This window comes from Propithecus coquereli, unplaced genomic scaffold (assembly GCF_000956105.1).
Source record: "Propithecus coquereli isolate 6110/MARCELLA unplaced genomic scaffold, Pcoq_1.0 Scaffold109, whole genome shotgun sequence".
NCBI lineage: Eukaryota > Metazoa > Chordata > Mammalia > Primates > Indriidae > Propithecus > Propithecus coquereli.
Window position 1 is genome coordinate 5,122,564 of NW_012134858.1, and position 17,516 is coordinate 5,140,079.

Sequence of the window (17,516 nt, forward strand, 5' to 3'; positions counted from 1 at the left end):
AAAATATTTTAAACTTTTTTGCTAAAAACTAAGACACCCAGGGGCCAATACAGGGTCAGGATCATTAATATCACTGTCTTCCCCCTCCACATCTGGTCCCACTGGAAGGGCTTCAGGGGCAGTAACGGGCATGGAGCTGTCATCGCCTATGACAACAATGCCTCTTCTGGAATGCCTCCTGAAGGCCCTGCCTGAGGCTCTTTTACAGTTATGATTTTTTGTAAGCAGAAGTACACTCTAAAATAATGATAACAAGTATGGTAAATACGTTAACCAGTAATGTAGCCATTTATTATCATTATTAGGTATTATATACTGTACGTGAACCAGTAATATAGTCGTTTATTATCATTATTAAGTATTACGTACTGTACATAATGGGGTGTGCTACACTTTTATACAACCGGCCGCGCAGTAGGTTTGTTTACACCAGCATCACCGCACACGCGAGTGATGCATTGCGCTCTGTAACATCACGATGTATACTGGTTTTTGTCCACGGTTCCTGGCTTGTAACTCCCATAGTCCTTGTTACAATCTTTTGTTATAATGTTGAGGGACTTGACTTCAGGAAACAGAATCTCTCTCTCTGATCTTCTCCTGTCCTCCTTACACTTACTGATCATGTGTCAAAAGCCCCTCATTCCAGAGAAGGCCTTGCCCCATATCCTGGAGGAAGGGATTGCTGGATCTATATAGATCTTTCTATGATTGATCTTGTTAGTGTAAAATCCAGGCACCTTTGCACAACCCTCAGGAGGGCAGAGAGGACACAATCTGATTATAGCTGAGATAAAATTTCTCACCATCTCTTTAATTGAGTTCATGGACATTTTAAATTTGTTTTAAAATAATGTCTATAGGCCAGGCACAGTGGCTCACACCTGTAATCCTAGCACTCTGGGAGGCCGAAGTGGGAGGACTGTTTGAGCTCAGAAGTTCAAGACCAGCCTGAGCAAGAGTGAGACCCTGTCTCTACTAAAAATAAAAAAAAAAAATTAGCCGGGCATTGTGGCATGCACCTGTAGTCCCAGCTACAGGTGCTGGAGAGGACGCTTGAGCCCAGGAGTTTGAGGCTGCAGCAAGTTATGATGACGCCACTGTACTCTACTGGGGGTGACAGAGTGAAATTCTGTCTCAAAAACAAAAAATTCTACAAAGCATCCAAAGGAGGGCCCTGCACACAGCAGGTATTCAGCAATGTGTGTTCCCTTGCTTTTGAGGGCAGCCACTCAGCTGGCTGTTCTTGCAACGACCACAGCAAGCAAGAAGAAACCTAAGGGCAAGCAGGAGGTCCTTCAGAACGCACCGTCCTCACAAGGTGGCTCTCAGCAACTCTTGACCAGGAGGAAGGTCAGGTATGCGAGTGGCAGCAGCCACTCCCTCCACTGCCTGAGAAGACTCAGCCCCTCCTTGCTTCAGAAGCTGACAAGCTGGTCTCCAGGGCTGCTAGAAACTGCCTCCTAGCTCTGATCACGGCAGTTAGACAGTTTTCTCCCTCCCCTTTCTGAAACTGCATGGTATTCGTCTGGGGTTCTCCAACCAGCTCTAGAGACAGGCTGCCCCGGTGCGCATAACATCCTGTGGTTTGAGGTGGCAGAAAGACAGCCAAAGCTGACACTACTGTCTCTGTGAGCCCTCAAACATCCTTTAGGACACTTTACACGAGGAAGTTCTGGTGGTTTGAACTGTCTCCTGTTTCTGCTTCTGCTTCTGTGTTCTGGCTTTGAAAGGACCGTCCTTGGGGAGCCCCACCAAAGGTCTGCAGTGCCCCACACTGTGCGAAGGCAGCAGCCGCGTGTGCGTGCAGGCGTGCTGGGCTCTCCGTCTCCGCGTGGTGCATAATGATTATCCAGCCTGGCAAAGGAGGTGTAATAACAGGGTAGAAGACACAGATACTAGAGCTCTTCTGGCATAAGCAGCAGGTTCATCTGAATCCACCAGAACCCATTTGTGGGAAGCGCGACGGATAGGAAAACGCAGAAAGGTAGATACTAACCTTGAGTTTTCAGATACATTTGCTGCACGTGGTAATTAAAGCTATTTTTGAAACTCCCTAAGTGTCAGCACTCTCTTTCCCAAGCATTCTTCTGTCAAAACTCTGCGAAACGGCAACACGCTTGTTGGGACCCATTGACTCACATCTGAAAACATGGAGTCCGATTCCACAGCAGTGGCAGGCTGCCTGTCTACATGGAGTTTAACTTGAATTGCAGAGGGTCGGAAGAGGCTCCCACAGCCCTTGCTCGGGTGTATTAATAATTTAGCGATCCATGGACATGTGTTTTTCCCCCACGATACTACAAGCTCTCTGAGGGTGGGGGACACATTTCAAATTCTTATGAGCATCCCCAGTGTCTCACAGGTATTCAGTACATGTACAATGAATGAATGACAGCGTGTCAAGAGTTATCGCAAGCAGACAGGACATGAAGGAAAAAGTTAAGGACCACTGAAGAATCACAGCCTGAGTCCTCTGGGCTGTGGGAAGGAGGGAAGGCAGGAAGGCATGGAAGACATCAGTAGGTATTGCAAAAAGGGTGAGGGGCAGTAATTGGAGCTGAGCTTTAAAAGGTGCACAGGAGTTTCACAGACAGGGCCAGGGAGAACTAGGGTCCCAGCAAGCTCAGGACACAGACAGAAATGCAACAATTCCAATTCGTAACAAATTCCAAAAGGAATCAATTCATTAAGTCTCCGTGTTTTCCTGATTAAGATCCAAAGACTAATTTTCCCACAGGAAATCAGTTACTTGCCACTAAGAAAAGCTACCTTTTAAGAGTGCTTGCTATCTGCCAGGTGCTGTGCTGGGTCACTTCCTGCGTGTCAGCTCATTTAATCTTCACAACTGTCCTAGGAGGTGCTACTACGAATCCTACTGAACAGATGAGGAAAATAAGTGTCAAGGAAGGAAATAAAACAGCTTGTCCAGAGTCAGAGAAGTGGTAAATGCATGGAATCACGTCCATGGCGTGTTCCTAAAGACTGTGATCTAAAACACAATGGCACACCACTTCTTCTCAGACCTGCTCCCCAAATCCACCTTCTGTGCAGCTGCAAACACCGTCTCCATGGGGCTCTGAAAAGAGCCAATGAATGATATTATGGAACAACAATGTCCTCATAGATCTGTTACCATAAATGCTAAATCTCATAGGCTCCTTTAGGGCTGAGAAAGGAAAATAGATCTACTCTGGTTTACCAATGGTAGTGTATTTCCAGTAAACATAGTTTCTTTCCTTCAGGTACTCCTCATGTGACGTGTAGCTTGTTTGTGTGGGCTTTTATAAGGTCCTTTTCACCTTTTCCATGAGATATTTTAAAAATAAGGTGCTAATATACAAAATACATAAAAGGAAGAAATCTAATCAAAACCACAATGAGATATAACTTAACTCCAGTGAGAATGGCTTTTATCAACAAGTCCCAGAACAACACATGTTGGTGTGGATGCAGAGAGAAAGGAACACTCATACACTGCTGGTGGGACTGCAAACTAGTACAACCTGTATGGAAAGTAGTATGGAGATACCTCAAAGAACTAAAAGTAGACCTACCATTTGATCCAGCAAACCCACTACTGGGTATTTACCCCAAGGAAAAAAAAAAGGCATTCAAAAAAAAAGACTCCTGCCCTGGAATGTTTATAGCAGCACAAGTCACATTTGCAAAGATGTGGAAACAACTCAGGTGCCCATCAATACATGAGTGGATTAATAAAATGTGGCTTATGTATATCATGGAGTTCTACTCAGCCATAAGAAAAATAGTGAACTAACAGCTCTTGTGTTAACCTGAGTGGAAATGGAGCCCATTCTTCTCAGTGAAGTATCACAAGAATGGAAAAATAAATACCACATGTACTCACCACTAAATTGGCACTAATTGATGAACACTGATGGGCACATGTGGAAGTAACATTTATAGGAAATCGAGCAGGTGGGAGAGGGGAGAAGGGGATGAGGAAACTTACACCTAACAAGTACAATGCACACTATCTGGGAGATGAGCATGCTTTGACTCAAACGGTACAAAAGCAATTTATGTAACCAAAACGTTTGTACTCCCATAATATTCTGAAATAAAAAAATAAAAATAAATAAATTAAAAAATTTAAAAAAGGAAGAGATCTAATACAACAGTCCCCTCCCCTTATCATCAGTGCATATGTTTCAAGACCCCCCAGTGGATGCCTAAAACTGCGGATAGTGCCAAACCCTGTATGTACTGTGGTTGTTCTATCTGATGACTGACATGGCTAAGTGACTAATGGGAGGGGAGTGTCTACAATGTGAACACACGGGACAAAGGATGATTCATGGCTCTGGGAGGTACGGAGCGGGGCAGGCTACTCAGGACAGCACCCCAATTTAAGACTTATGAATTATTTATTTCTGGAATTTTCCATTTAATATTTTTGATCTGTAAGTTGACCACAGGTAACTGAAACCACAAAAAGTGAAACCACAGATAAGGGGGGATGACTGTAATAAATAACAAAAGTTTCACAGTAAGACTTTTCATAATAAGAGCTGTATTACTGCTTCCAAATTATGAAAAATTCAAATGTTGCTGGGATTTGGTCACTTATGCAGCTTTCAGTTAGTGCTGGGTGTGGGGGGGAAGGTAAGGGAGGGGCAATGTGGCATCAGTTGTATACTTCATAAATTCAGAACAGCTCAGATCCCTGTTCAAATCCTGATTCTGCCCTGACTGATTTTGTGATGTCAAAAAGTGAATCTGTCTCTCTGAGCCTCTGTTTCCCTTTCTTAGGATGGAGTAATATAAGCTGCACTTCCCGCGGGCTCAGTCCTCCGACCTTCCCCAGTGCTCACCCTCCAGGTCACACACCCTCCTGGCAGCAGCCTCTGACATCAATGATCTCTCCCAGTCTTTTGAAATGGTTTCTTTGCATGGCTCCTGGGACTCCACCCCTTACCTGTTTTCCTCCTCCACCTCAAGCTTCTCCTTCTCAGTCTCCAAGGCAGGTTTCTCCTCCTTCCTCAGGCTTGCTCCCCAGGGGTCACGGTTTGGGCTTCTTCTCATTTTTAGCAAGGCAGCCCCTTGGTGATCTCATCCAATTGCAGGATGTTAAGTGTCCCCAAATGCAGACGGCTCCCAAATTCATACCACCACTGTCACCCTCCCTCTGAACTCCATATTTACATAGCCATGCAACTACTCAACTTCTCCATTTGACAGTCCAATAATCACCTCAAAATTAACACATTCAAATGACATTTTTGATTTTACCCCTAAAATATCCACCACTGCAGTCTCCTCATCTCAAGAAATGTATTCTCCTTCCAGTTCCTCAAGCTAAAAAAAAATAAATAAAAACCCTAGAGTCATCCCTGATGTCTCTCCTTTCATAACTCACATTTAATCCAATAGTAACTCTTATCTGCTGCACCTCCCAAGTATAGCCAGACTCCAACTACTTCTTACAACCTCAATTTTACCCCCATGGTCCAAGACACCACTCTCCCTCCTCTGGATAATCACGATAGCCTGAAAATGGTTTCTCTCCTCCCTACCTGCCTTACTTCTCCAAATATTCTTAAGGAAGCTACCAGAGTATATTCTAAAAAAACAAAACCTATCTTGGCAATCTTTTGCTCAAAACCCTCCACCTGATTCCCACTTCTCGCACAATAGGAGTCACATGTCTTACGATGGCGAGTGAAGTCCTACGTGACCTGGCCTCCTACTGTGCCTCCAACCTCCTCTCCTGTCTCTCCCATCACTCACTCTACTCCAGCCACACCAGCCTCTGTGTCATTTCTAGAACCTACCCACCAGGCTCCCACTCAGAAACTTCACACCTGTTCTCTCCTTTGCCTGGAATGTTCTCCCTCCAGATATATGCACATCTTCCTCACTCCCTTGCTTCTTCAAGTCCTTGTTCAAATGATACCTCATTGAAGAGGTCTTCCATGGCCACCCTGTATAAAGTAGAACCCATTCCTTCTCCCTCCTTCCTCCTTACGTGGTTTTATTGTTGTATATAGAATCTGTCAAATCCATCAAATTACATATGTAATTATCATCTGATCATCTGTCTTGCCCCATTCAAAATGTGCTCAACAAAACCAAGGTTTGCTGTGAATTAAATAAGAAAGATGACTTCCACAGTTGACCAAGATGGAATAAGAAGGATTGGATTTACCCTCCTGCCTGAAATAACCAAAAGACTAGACAAAATATATGAAATGACAGTTTTCAAGACACTGGACAACAAGCAACAAAGGACAGTGACCCCCCAAGACAGGAAACAAGGTGAGCCCTGTGACTGAACTAAATTACTGTCCTGAGAGAGTTTCCATGCCACAGTGCAGGGGGGAAGAAACACACAGAACCCTCGGACCCCGTGCATTAAGGACATGGACCTGAGAGACTGGAAGGCCAAGGCAGTTAGAGTTCACAGGACCGAGCACCAAGGAGGAGAGAGCTGCACAGAGAGAGAAAAATGTGGTCATTTCCATTGGGTCCCCTGGATCCTCAGCAGAGTTCTGACTAGCATGCATGGAAGGAAAGTACCTGAAGCTGGAAAAAACACCAACCAAAAGGATTAGAGGAATCAGTGTTTAGAGCTCACACAGGGCCAGGAAAAGTGCCTCTTCCCACCATCCAAACTGAAAAACCTCATACTTCACGTGCATTGAGTGAAATAGTCTGGAAGTCTAGCCCCGGTAGTATGGAATGATCAGCCCCAGAGTGAGGCCTACTTGAGAAACACCTGATAAATCACAAAAGCAAGAGGATCAAAGTGTTTCAAAATAACTGCATCCTAGGGAAAAACTCAAGAATATGTATACAAATACAAATATATCCAGCACCCAAGAAGGTAAAATTCACAAAATCTGGTCTTAAATCAAAGATTACCAGGTATTCAAAAAAAAAAAAGAGAATCAGAAGCCATAGGAGAAGAGTAACCAATTCATCAAAGCTGACCCAGAACTGAAGCAAAAATTAGAATTAGCAGACAATGACCTTAAATCATTATTATAACTGTATTTTACATATTCAAAAATGTAATAAAGACATTGAACATTTAAAAAAAAGACTCAACTTCTAGAGATCAAAATTACAATGTGTAAGATGAAAAACACACTGGACAGGATTATTGGCAGATTAGACATTGAAGAAGAAAATATCAGTGAACCTGAACACAAAACAATTAAAAATATGCAAATGAAACACAGGAAGGAAAAAAAAGAGAAGAAAAGAACATCCATCATAGGTGGGACAACTTCAAACAGCCAAATATATGTGTAATTGTCATTCTCAAATGAGAGGATGGGAAGCAGAAAAAATATTTGAAAAAACAAAACATGGACATTTTCATCTATCTAGCTAATAATGGACGAAAGTTTTTATAAAAACTATAAACCTACAAGTCCAAGAAGCTCAACAAACTTCAAGCACACACACACACACACACACAAAAATAATAAGAGAGAGAGAAAGAGAGAAGAAAACTGCATCCAAAAACACCAAAATTAACTTGATCAAACCCAGAGAGAGGAAATATTAAAAGAAACCAGAGATAAAGAAGCTGCTTTGTACAGAAAAACAAAAGTACAGATAATATCAGAGTTTTTTTCAGTAATAATACAATTAAGAAGATAGTGAGGTGACATTTTAAAATTAGTGAAAGAAAAAAACAACCTGTCAACCTAGAATTCTGTACCCAGCAAAAATATCTTTCAAAAATGAAGGTGAAATTAAGTCATTTTCAGACATACAAAAGCTGAAAGATATCAAAAGCTAAAGGATTTATCACTAACAGAACTGCATTATAAAAAATATCAAAGAAAGTCCTTCAGACAAAAGAGAAATGATACCAGATCAAAATACAGATCTTCACACAAAAAAAGAGCATCTGAAATTGGTAACTACACAGGAAAGTATGTGATTATTTTCTTATTATTCAAATATCTTTAGAAGATGATTGATTGTTTAAATAAATATAACAGCAATGTATTGTATATAATATATACCAAAGTAATATTTATGACAATAATTACACAGAGACCAAGAGAGGAGAAATAGAAGCATACTATATACTATACTATATGTGTAGGGGTATATTATCACGTAAAAACAGACTTTAGTGAATTAAAGGTATAGACTGTAATTCCTAAAGCAATCACAAAATTTTTTTAAGAGTCATAGCCAATATGCCAATAAAAGAGTTAAAACAGGATCATAAAAAGTTCTTAGTTCATCCAAAGGAAGTTAAAAAAGAGAAAAAAGGAACCAAAGAAGATGAAACAAATAGAAATCAGCAAGAAGACAAACTTAAATCTAACCACATCAGTGATCACATTAAATGTAAATTATTTAAGTTCCTTAATTAAAAAACAGAGATTGTTATAATGGATAAAATAGCAAGAACAAAGCATGTGCTGTCTTTAGGAAATACACTTTAAACATAAAGGAAGAAGTAGGTTAAATTAAGTAAAAGAATGGGTAAAACTGTGCTATGCTAACACTAATCAAAAGAAATCAAGAGTGGCTGTGCTAATATCAGATGAAATATATTTCAGAAAAGAAGAAGCTACCAGCGATAAAGGAAGTCTTTTCACAATGACAAAGGGTCAATAAATCAAGAGGATGTAAAAATCCTAAACATTTATGCTGCTTGTAACAAAGCCTCCAAATATATTAAGCAACATCTAAAAAAACTGCAAGGGGAGATGAACAAACTCAGGATTAAAGTTGAATATTTTAATAATTGATAGAAAAAGGAGACAGAAAATCATAAAGGATACAGAAGATATGAACAACACTGTCAACCAAATTGGCCTGATCACATTTATAAAACATTCCACATAACAACAGATAATATGTCCTTTTCAAGTGCACATAAAACATCTACCGAGAAAAACAATATACTGGACTATCAAATTGGTCTCAATAAATTTAAAAGGATTTAAGTAACAGAAACTGTGTTCTCTGACCACAATGGAATTAAATTAGAAATCAATAGCAGAAAGATGCCTGAAATAAAAAAAACCCCAAATATTTGGAAACTAAATAACACACTTCTAAAACCCATGGGTCAAAGAAAAAATCAAAAAGTAATATAGAAAGTATTTCGAACTAAATAATGAAAACACAACATATCAAAATTTGTGAGATGCCACTAAATCACTTAAGGAGAAACAGCACTAAAGCAAAAGAAAGGTTTTAAATCAATGATCTCAGCTTCCCCCTAAGGAAGTAGAAGAAAGAAAAGCAAATTAAAGCAAAAGTAAACAGAAAAAAAGGAAATAATGAAGAAAAAACTGTAAATTAATATAAAAGGAAACAGAAAAACTGTAGAAAAAATCAATGAAACAAAAAACTGGTTTTTTGAAATCAATAACAGCAATAAACCTCTAATCAGACTGATCAAGAAAGGAAGGAGACACAGTTACAAATATTAGGAATGAGAAAGATCATATACCTACAGATTCAGCAAATATTAAAAGGACAATAACACAATGTTATAAACTTTATACCTGTAAATATGACAACTTAGATGAAATGAAAAAATTCCTTGAAAGACACAAATTACCAAAACTCACTCAAGAACAAATAGATAGCTCTATGTCTATTAAGGAAATTTAATTTGTAGCTAAAACATTCGTCCAAAGAAAACCCCAGGCCCACATGGCTTCATTGTGAATTCTAACAAACACTTAAGGAAAAAATAATAACAATTCTGTATAAACTCTTCCAGAAATTGAAAAGGAGAAAATACTTCCCAACTTATTTTTTGAAACCAGCATTACACCAATATCAAAATCCAGAGAAAAACATTAAAAGGAAAAAACACGTAAGGACCAATATCCGTCATGAATATAGGAGAAAAATTCTAATCAAAATTTTAGCAAATCAACAGCAAAAATATATACAAAGGATAATATAGCATGGCAAGTAGGTTTTATTCCAGGGATGCTGCGTTGCTTTAATGTTAGAAAATCAGTCAGTGTAATTTAGCATATTTACAAACTGAAAAAAGAAAAACCATATGATCACCTAAATAGATGCAGAAAAAGCATTAAACGAAATCCATTATCAATTCCTGATAAAAAGTCTCACCAAATAGGAATAGAAGAGAACTCCCCCAATCTGATAAAAGGCCTCTATGAACAACTTACAGCTAACTTGATACTTAATGGTGGAACACTGTGTGTGTTCTCCCTGATACCAGCAACAAGAAAAGGATGTCTGCTCTCACTGTTTATACTCAACATTGTACTGGAGGTACTAATCAGTGCTATCAGGCAAGAAAAAGAAACAAAAAGTATCCAGATGGAAAGGAAGAAATAAAACTGTCACATTCCCAGAGGACTTGATAGTCAAGAAAATATTTTCAAAGAAAATACTGTGGAATCTATGAAAAACTACTAGAATTAGTAAGTGAGTTTAACAAGGTATCAAGATACAAGATCAATATACAAAATCAATTGTATTCCTATATGCTACCAACAAACAATTGGAAACTGAATTTTTTTTAAAAAGTGCCATTTACAATAGCATCAACAATACAAAATGCTAAGAGATAAATCTGACAAGATGTGAAAAATCTGTACACTGAAAACTATGAAATATCACTGAGAGAAATTTAAAAAGACCTAACTAATTGGAGAGATATACTTTGTCTGTGGGTACGAAGACTTCCTATTGTTAAGATGTCAATTCTCCCCAAATTGGACTAGAGATTCAATGCAATCCCAAATAAAATCTCAGTCAGCAATTTTTGTAGAAATTGACGAGGTGATTTTAAAATTCATATGACAATTCCAAGGACCTAGGATAGCCAAAACAACTTTGAAAATGAAGAACAAAGTTGAAGACTAACAAAATCTAATTTTAAATCTTATTATAAAGCTATGGTAGTTAAAAGAGTGTGGGATTGGCATAAAGATAGGAGAAAAATTGATCAGTGGAACAGAATAGAGAGCTCAGAAGTTTTTCAGGTACTACACTAAAAGAACAATCCATTTAAAAACTGATAAACTGGACTTCATCAAAATTAAAAATGTCTGCTCTTCCAGAGACAGGGTTCGAATGAAAAAACAAGCCACAGACTAGAAGAAAATATTTGCTAAGTATTTATCTGATAAAGGACTTGTATCCCAACTATATAAAGAACTTTCAGAACTCAATAATAAGAAAGCAAATAATCCAATAAAAATGGGCAAGACATTTAAACAGACACTTCACCAAAGAAGATGTACATAGATATAGACAGCAAATAATCACATGGAAAGATGCTCAGTATCATTAGTCATCAGGGAAACGAACATTAAAATCACAGCGATGAGGACCGTTGCACACCCGTTACAATGACTAAAATCATAAAGGTTGACCATACCAAGTACTAAAGAGGATGTGGAGCAACTGGAAGTCTCATCAACCTGGCAGTTTCTTAAAAAATTAAACATACATCTACCATACGACCCAGCAATTCCACTTGTCAGTATAAGCCCCAGAAAAATGAAAGCACATGTCCATACAAAGACTTATTCACAAATATTCATAGTAGCTTCGTCATAGCCAAAAATCTAGAAGAAGTCAAATGTCCATCACAGGTGAATGAATAACCAAACTGCGGTATATCCATACAACTGAATACTCCTCGTCACTAACAAGGAAAGAACTATTGCTACACATTGCAATAGAGATGAATCTCAGAATAACTCATTGAGTAAAATAAGCCATGCCAAAAAGAAAAAAGAGTACATACTATATGATTCCACTTATATAAAATTCTACAAGATACCAATAATCTATAGTGCCAGAAATAGATCAGTATTTGACCAGGGAGTGGGAGAGGATGGGGCGGGGGAGTGGGATCACCAAGTGGCACGAGGACATTTTTCAGGTGATGGATATGTTCACTGTCTTCATTGTGGTTATGGTTTCATGGGTGTATACACATGTCAAATTTATCAACTTGTACACTAAAATATGTGCATTTATTATATGTCAGTTAAACTTCAATAGAGGTGTTAATTTTATTTTTTTAATTTCATCTCATTTTATTCTGCTGCTAAGTTAGAAATTCACATTTCCTAGGTTATTATCTATTGCCATGGAAATTGTTTTGTTATATTTCTTTTTTTTATTTCAGCATATTACAGGGGTACAAACATTTAGGTTACGTATATTGCCTTTGCCCCACCCGAGTCAGAGCTTCAAGCATGTCCATACCCCAGAGAGTGTTCACCACATCCATTAGGTGTGTATATACTCATACCCTCCTCCCCGCTTCCATCTGCCCAACACCAATGAATGGTATTACTATATGTGCACTTAAGCCGTTAATTTTAAAATAAAAAATAGATAACGAAGGCGATACTCGAAAACAGTGTCTGGCTCTAATGTCTGATAAATGGCAGCTCCTGTTCTTCAGTCAAGGGTTCCGGGGCACAGAAGTGGGTATGATGTGGTCCCTGTCCTCAAAGACTGCTCAGTGGGGCTGGGGGGAGAAACAAGTGAATAGATTACAACAAACATAATTGTTTTTGAGTGCTACCAAATTAAATTTGAAGGCGGTAAACGGTACAGGGACTGAATATTCAAACAGAATTGGAATCTTCAAAACGAAAGGAAAAATCAACACTTTTTCCCTTCCTCTCTTCCTCTGCATCCCAAACAGAGAATCATAAAGCTATGTGATTCCGCTTTCACATCATAGCGTTTTTCTTTGTTTTCTTCAATCGGAGCTTTAGCATCCTCTTCCTCCACATTATACATGTGCCACCTACTCTCATTTTCATTTGTTTTGACTCAGCGTGTGCTCTGGGGTAGGGAAGATGTGAAGGTCTGGAGCGATGGCCTCTGGACTGCTGACAGAGCCCGCTCTGGGGCAGGGCAAGGTCCGGTCGGCTGGGCTAGAGGAGCCTCGCTGAGTATTGGTTGGTGACAAACCAGTGAAAGTGATAAGGCGGGGGCTGGAGGCAAGAACAGGAGAGCATTCCAGGCAGACGGGCCTGCAGAGGCCCCCCACCGGGAGGATCCCATGCTTGGGGTGCACTGGGATGATCCCTCTTAGGATATGGTCAGGCCATTTAACCCAGAAAAGTCCTCCATGTGTGAACCCCTCGTGCTGGGAACTTTAGGGAACCTGAGAGAGAGGAGATCTGAGCCCTCACCAACAGGCTGTTCAGGGAATCAGGCACGTGCAACAATTCCCCAACACAGCAGGGCTGGGGTGAGGAGCGCAAGACACATGAGAATAACTCGCCTGGGGAAACCTGGAAGTCTTTTTGGCAGAGATAATATTAAACAGGTCCCTGCAGGAAAGGTAAGTCCTGGACAATCACAGATTCAAAAGTACACACCAAGTGGAAAGAAAAATCCTGCCAAAAGCCCAGAGCCAGGAGGGGAAAATAAACAAGGAAAATAAGAAGTTGCCAATCCACGTGCAGGGATGAGCTGTGAGACGGTGAGCAGAACGGTAAGGAAATAAGGGTGCAAAGGTGAGGTCAGGGTCCACCTGCAGTGGGCCGGGATGGGCTGCATGGTGGGGGCTCTTCTCTCCGGCTGGTTAGTCAACCAGAAGGACAGGGACGGTGGTCTCTGAGATTGGGGAGCACTGGGTAAGAATCAGGTTTGGGGAGGATGGTGAGTTTGAGGCGGTGATGGGGTTTCCCGGCAGCCAAGTCGAGAAGGATCCTGAGTGAAGCTGGACCTCTGGGTCTGGAGCTCAAGGGCAAAGTCTGGACTGGACATGGGACATGGAGTCACTGGTGTACGCTGACAGTGGGGGCAGAGAGCCGAGGGCCTGCCGAGGTGCCTCCTCCCTCCCTGGAGCTCACCTCCTCCTGGCGCTGCTGAGCACAGATCACCACTCAGAGCCTCGCTCGCCGAGAAAACCCAGGCGCGCAGGTTATACGTGCACTTCCGCGTCGCTTGTCAAGCCTCTTGAGCCACTTCCACCAAAACGTGCTTTGCTGCCATGTCTGGAAGAATTCACATAACAAGAGCTGCCCAGCAACTAACAGAGCACTTCCAGTCCCTGTCACCGTTGGTTCTTCAAGAGGCTGGAGAGTCACACTGCACAGTCCATAGAAGAATTCTCAAGAGGCCAGACTCAGACGATGAGGCACATGTCTCCTGCCCAGACGTGGGGCCTCGTGGGGAGGGCATTATCTTCCGCATCCAGATTCCGTGCAACGTGAGGACACCTGTGGATCACTGGACCAGCGGGGTCATGGCTCCCCTGGGATGTGCTGAAGGCTGCACAGGCAGGACATACTCTACCCCAGCTGATAAAGATGTTCCCAAAGCCACCCAGCTCACCCCGAGTTCAGTCTGACTGGCCTTGAACTGGCAGCTTCTGATGAACGACCCAGAGCAGTCCCCTCTGTCTCTGGAATTCTGGTCTTAATGGTTGCCTTTGTCTTTTCTCTGAGGCAGACCAGGAAGTGCTTGTCAATGCAATTTGCTCTACACTGTGTCCATCGACCAGCCTTCAACCAAGCCTGTTAAGAATCTGTTCTTTGCACAAGGCATTGAGGGTTCAGTGATGAGCTGGAGCTGCCCGTGCCCTTGAGGGACTCACAGTCTGGTGGCCACCATGACTAATGGTTCATTTTGTTTTCCACAAGTTCTTCTGAATTCCCCGCCTTCCTCTAAGGTAACTTGTAACTTTTTTTTTTCTTTTATTTCAGCATATTATGGGGGTTCAGATGTTTAGGTTATGTATGTTGCCCTTGCCTCCCCACTCCCCGCCAAGTCCGAGTTTCAAGTGTGCCCATCCCTTGGATGGTGCGCATTGCACTCTTTGTGTATGTAAATACCTGTCCCCTCCTCCCCCTCCCCCCTGCCTGACACCCAATAGATGTTATTCTTATATGTACACTTATGTGGGTAACTTGTAACTTAATCGAGCAATGAGACTATACTTTATACCCGAAAATGCATCTGCTTGCCCGTGTCCCCGCAGTGGTGCCCTGAGACCCGTAGGACTGTCAGTTGGCTCACAGACTCACCAGCCACCCTCTGTATCTAATTACCTCTCTGAATAACACAGGTCTGGAATACGCAACACTGATACCAAGAAAACTGCTGCATGGGGAAAGCAAACAAAAACATGTGCCTGTGAGTGTTTATCCAGAATCCAGGAAAATGCATTACGCAAGTCAAATACAGGGGAGGACACTGAAGGGCAGAGGCTGTAAGGAAGGATGGAGCAGAGGGCATGGCCGGGAGGCCACCTGGAGGCCCAAAGATGAACGTGGTGGGAGTGGGGAGGAGACCTGGGCCTGCCTTTGAGGGGCTCAAGTTCCTCCAGAGAAGTGGAGAGCTCTTTCAAGAAGTAGGAAGACAAGGACTCGGTGTAGCAGCTGGATTCTAGAGGCCACACTGGAAAGTGAGCCGCCAAATGTCTGCCCAGACTCTTACTGTTTTTCTTTATTTCATCCCTAGTCATCATATACAACCAACCAAAAGCAACTGAGAAACTATTAGTTTTTGTCTGTAGCTCCACACTTGCAGAGCTTAAGAAATGTGCAGAGCCTGAAATGACGCCCTGCTGCAACAGCGGTCCTCAATGCAGCTGGCTCCTAAGGACAGACCCACGTGTGACCTGGAGAACACCTCAGTGATCACCAGGCTGCACTGAGTGCCTGGGCGGGAGCTGGACAGGAGGCCCTGTCTTCGGACTGCAGACTTCAAGAACGTTCGTGAGCTGGCACGGAGGGCCAGCCCAAGAGTGCTGCCGTCAGTGTGCATACCAGAGCCCCACGGACTGGCTTTACTGAATCAGACAGAGATCATGAGTTAAGGATCTTTGCCAAGGTCGTGTGTATTGTGGTGTCATTTGGTGAAGAGGGTTTTGGAGCCAGGCAGTCTTCACGTAGAATCCCAGATGCACCATTTAACAGCTGCATGACCTTGGGCAAGTGATTCAACTTCTGGAGCCTCTGTTTTCCCATCTGTGAAATGAGGATGACAGTAACTGCCTACAGGGTTGCTGATGAGGACTAAGCCAGGCCGCAAATGCACTGACAAGTGCCTGGCATAGAACAGGTGACTAGGAAATGTTAGCTGTCGTCCCTTGCCTCTCAAGGGGAAGATCCTCCTCACAGAAGAGGAAGCCAGGAAAGGAGGCGGCCAGTGCTTCCTGGAGCTCAGGATACTCGCATGGTTGGTGTGGGCTGCGTGGACAGCCCAGGGGGCCCTGCTGCTCCTGGTGGCACAGAGCCACCCTCGCAGGTGAGGCTGCTCCTGGGTGGCTCTGACAGGTGCACCTCACATATGACTCCTCTGGTGACACTGAGCCCTGGGTTCCAGCTGCCCCAAAATTGCCAGGGTCCCTACCAGTATGAAATGCCCTGGGCATCTCCCACTGGTCAGTCTGAATTAACTCCAGTCCGGAAGAAGGAGTCAGGAGAAACAGACAGGGGGGCCTGGGGCGGGCAGGGATTCAGAAAAGGAAGCTGATTGGGAATACGAACACAGAGCACTTGTTTGAAGACTGTCAACAGAGAAACACTGGCGTTCGATTTGGATGAGTCATCAAAAAAGTAAAACCAGCACCAGATATTTGGCTTAAGGGACACATGGAATGCATCCTTTCTCTGGAACAAAGGAAACTGGACTTTGAAGAAACTGTAGAGAAGTCAGCAAAGCCCAGAAAATCAAGAACTTTCTAAGGATCAAGGGGTCCTCCAGCAGGCTCCAAAGAACAGGGAGGAGGCAGTTGTGTCCCTTCTGATTACCAGCACAACCATCACACCCCACGGTAAATGGACGGTTCCCACGCACGATCCAACTGGCCTCTGTGGACATGGAGCTAATAAGATGTGAATTCATGGAAGAAAACCATGAAAAGTGGACTTGCAAGTGGTTACTGATACTACCTGTACAATTATTAAAATAAGCCACCCAGGACTATTTCAGACATATCAGCTCTGAACGAAGAAACAGACACCATAAAAGAATAAATTACCTACATAATAAACCTTGCATCTCCCAGAATGAAGCCATTAGAAATTGATCAGCTAATGTGGAGCAGCTGAAGGCCACAGCCCTGATGAAAGCAAAGCACGTGCCAGGAAATGCCTCCGAGTCAGCTCTCAGTGCTGGCACTGCGGTCACGGCGGCTGGCCTGGCTGGTGCTCCCCGAATGGACATGTAGGCAGAGGGGATTCTTCAGGAAAGCGGGGGCACGTGGTCGCAGCCACTCCTGTGCAACGCCTGCAGCGTGGAGGAGGCCAGGGCCAGGCAGGGTGCAAGTACTAAAGAGCAGACCAGGCCTCCAGGTCACCTCGTGTTCCCGCTCCTCCCTGGGGCCAAACCATGGGACAGCCAGTCCTGAGGGAGACTTCCAGCTCACCCCCTTTGAATGGGTGCACTGAACCTCGCCCTCACTGACTGCACACACACAGGCACTCTCACACACGTGCACATTCAACTCACACACAACACAACCCCACACAAACACTCCTACACACATGCACACACTCACATGCATACCGACACGCATATACTCACACACATAAAACACA

General features: G+C 42.7%; 1 protein-coding gene across 1 annotated transcript in view; it reads right to left on the reverse strand.

Moving 5' to 3' along the window:
* LOC105813375 (glutamate receptor ionotropic, delta-1) overlaps positions 1-17,516 on the reverse strand; it is a 547,286-nt gene that overhangs the window by 255,388 nt on the left and 274,382 nt on the right. The gene's annotated exons all lie outside the window — the stretch shown is intronic.